The sequence below is a fragment of the Schistocerca piceifrons genome, chromosome 3 (assembly GCF_021461385.2).
Source record: "Schistocerca piceifrons isolate TAMUIC-IGC-003096 chromosome 3, iqSchPice1.1, whole genome shotgun sequence".
Lineage (NCBI taxonomy): Eukaryota > Metazoa > Arthropoda > Insecta > Orthoptera > Acrididae > Schistocerca > Schistocerca piceifrons.
The window spans coordinates 119,816,945-119,820,432 of NC_060140.1; the positions used below are offsets into that span (position 1 = coordinate 119,816,945).

At 44.3% G+C, this 3,488-nt stretch overlaps 1 pseudogene; it reads right to left on the bottom strand.

The window, feature by feature from the left end:
• Positions 1–3,115: 3,115 nt before the first annotated feature.
• Positions 3,116–3,233, bottom strand: LOC124790803 (annotated as a pseudogene).
• Between the last annotated feature and the right edge of the window lie 255 nt (positions 3,234–3,488).

Consider the following 3,488-nt stretch of genomic DNA (forward strand, 5'->3'; position numbering starts at 1 on the left):
AAGGAAACTGTTCTTTCAAAACTGGAGAAAATAAGACTGCATTTAAAGTACTACATGTCAACTCTAATACAAGTAACTTCCAACTCTGTACAAATTTTTCATAGTACACACTTTCTAGATATTGTGATTCTACCACACTTCTTTAAAAAGTGTATTTAAAAAAATAAGTACACTGATAAAATCGTAATTTGGTGCAGGCAGTAGAAATAGGGGGAGGGGAGGGTGGACTTTACTTGGAAACGTTTCCTACAAAACTGTCACATAGCACATCAAATGGTTCAAATGGCTCTGAGCACTATGGGACTAACTATCCTAAGGGCATCACACACATCCATGCCCGAGGCAGGATTCGAACCTGCGACCGTAGCGGTCGCGCGGTTCGACTGTACCGCCTAGAACCGCTGGGCCACCACGGCCGGCCGTAGCACATCACCTACAAGTGTCAAGAACGATATCGCTCCGTCAACTAGTATCCGTTGCCAGGTGCGTGCATCTCATGGGTTTGTATTGTATGTTAACTGGTGGCCTAGAAACGACGGAGAGGCTCCGTCCCGCCACAGCAGCAGTTGTCCACAACCCCACGACGACTACCGCAGTCCACTTCAGCCCTCTGCCGCCTCACACCGAACGACTCTTTCAGGGTTATTGTGCGGTTCGGCCCCCGGTGGACCGCTCCCTCCCCCCCCCCCTTCCCCCCAGGAAACGTCTTACACCAGACGAGTGTAACCCCTGTATTTGCGTGGTAGAGTAATGGTGGTGTACGCGTACGTGGAGAACTTGTTTGCGCAGCAGTCGCCGACATAGTGTAGCTGAGGCGGAATAAGGGGAAGCATCCCGCTTTCGCCGAGGCAGATGGAAAACCGCCTAAAAACTATCCACAGACTGGCCGGCTCACCGGACCTCGACACAAGCCCGCCGAGCAAATTCGTGCCGGGGACCAGGCGCTCCTTCCCAAACCGTAAAGCCGTGCGTTAGATCGCACGACTAACCGGGCGAGCATCTCATAGGTTTAATATACAACCACTGAAATAGCTACTCAAGCAGAACTGTGCTGTAGAGGTTATTGCAAAACAAAACTATGTCTTAAAAACGCTAATCATAGTCAGCGAGGTAAACTGTTATCGAAAGAAGAAAAATTACCTAACTATTTAAAGGCCTTTAATAATCACAGACAAGCCAATAACTGTGAATGTCACTTTATTTGTCTACATCGATCGTATACTGAGCGTTTAGGCAGATCAAGATAATTCTTTCATAGTTTAAGTGCACTATGATATTATCATCACTGCTCACCACCATGACTTCCCTTCATAATGAAGCTAAACAGGAACGATATTTGCAGTATTTTGTACCATTCAAAGCGTATTATTTAATTTTTTTCTTTGCTTATGCTCTAATGTTACAAATATACTTTTGACAGTCGGTCCACGGAGTCGCCGACCTAATGTCTCTTGGACACATATTTATTCAAACTTCGAAAGGAGTCTTCTGGCTACACTTACTTGTGGCACCTGAATATTTTAATAATAATCATCTAAACTAAAATGAAACTATTACATTATAAACTATGTATGTTTCTGATGCGCTCTATAAAGCAGATCGCTGACTGTGCACGACCACAGAGCCAAAGATATTGCTTCTTCTCTGAGATTGTAGCGTTGGAGTGGGTAGCTGTCGGTGAGCGAAAGAGGATGGAGTAGGCAGTTTTTGCGGTGCCCTCTGTGAAGCCACCAAGCGTTTGATTATAATGTATGAACTACGAGTACATGAATTATTGGAAATAGAAATGTGGGAGCAGAAGTCGTTTCGCAAGCAAGGTAAAGATGTAAAATATTTATTAATTTCCTTTTTGCCAGCGCCTTAATGTAGATGAGTTAGTGGATAATTGGCAATTGTTGAGCAACTCCTGAATGCACGCAAACAGATTTGATGTAAATGGCAGTTAGATCATACTTCCCTTTTGTAATTTTCCTAAGATTTGTTAAGTCAGGTGTACATAATGTGAAGATTTGTCTTTATGGCTTTTTTAGTAAGGTTAGATACTACTTACTGATAAATCTTATTGTTTGTTACTCATTTAGTAAAAAGGGTGTGATTTTTCTGAGTAGTGTAATTTCAATCGTCAGATGTTTTGGAAAGCTAAACTTAACTTCGAATACAATTTCAGTTTAGAAAAGGTCAGAGTTAGTAATTCACCCAAATCAATACCGCCTCCCTGTCCACGTCACATGTTTTTCAAAGACATTGAATTTTTTAAAATGTTTTCATTTGTCTGCCAAGAGGATTTCACGTACATTTCAAAGTATGCATGCCATGCACACCCCTAAGCCATGTAGCTAGTATATTTTATTCTTGAATGAGATTTTCACTCTGCAGCGGAGTGTGCGCTGATATGAAACATTCCTGACAGATTAAAACTGTGTGTCGGACCGAGCTTGGAACTCGGGACCTTTGCCTTTTCGCGGGCAAGTGCTCTACCAACTGAGCTACCCAAGCACGACTCACGCCCTGTCCTCACTGGCGGAAGTAAAGCTGTGAGGACGGGGCGTGAGTCGTGCTTGGGTAGCTCAGTTGGTAGAGCACCTGCCCGCGAAAGGCAAAGGTCCCGAGTTCAAGTCTCAGTCCAGCACACAGTTTTAATCTGTCAGGAATGTTTATTATTTTATTCTTCTTCATGAGAGACCAGATATATCGCGATCCACCGTTACTGCTTTAGAGGTAAGACAATCGCATATATTTGTTACATGCGCGGGGACCAAAGTTACTAGTTTTGAACGTGGCCAGAGGATTAAGTGCCTAAGGGGCTGAGTGTATTTTGCAGTGACTGTATTTCTTTATTACTATTGTCTAATCAGTTCATATAAAGTTTTTGCTAACAATAACACAGAGTAAGTACACCACTTGCAGTTACAATACACTCCATCATCAGGCCACAAGTGGCCCATCTGGACCATCCGACCGCCGTGTCATCCTCAATGAGGATGCGGGTAGGAGGGGCGCGTTGTCAGCACACCGCTCTCCAGGTCGTTACGATGGTTTTCTTTGACCGAAGCCGCTACTATTCGGTCGCGTAGCTCCTCAGTTGGCATCACGAGGCTGAGTGCACCCCGAAAAATGGCAACAGCACATGGCGGCCCGGATGGTCACCCATCCAAGTGCCGGCCACGCCCAACAGCGCTTAACTTCGGTGATCTGACGGGAACCGGTGTATGCACTGTGCCAAGGCCGTTGGCCCGCAGTTACAATACGCTACTCGATAACTCCAGTTTTGTATGCATACCCAGTTCACGCATTCATTCAATGTATTACAAAGAAGAGACCTTTTAAAGAAAGTTAGAATCTCATTCGATGTATCCTAAGAAGTTTATTTAAAGAACGTTACATCTGGTGACCCTGCCTTCTGTATAGCCAGTTACAGATGACGCCACGTCGGAAGCATCACAGCCTATTGAAAATTCCATCGACAATCCAGAGCAAAATTTTGCTTA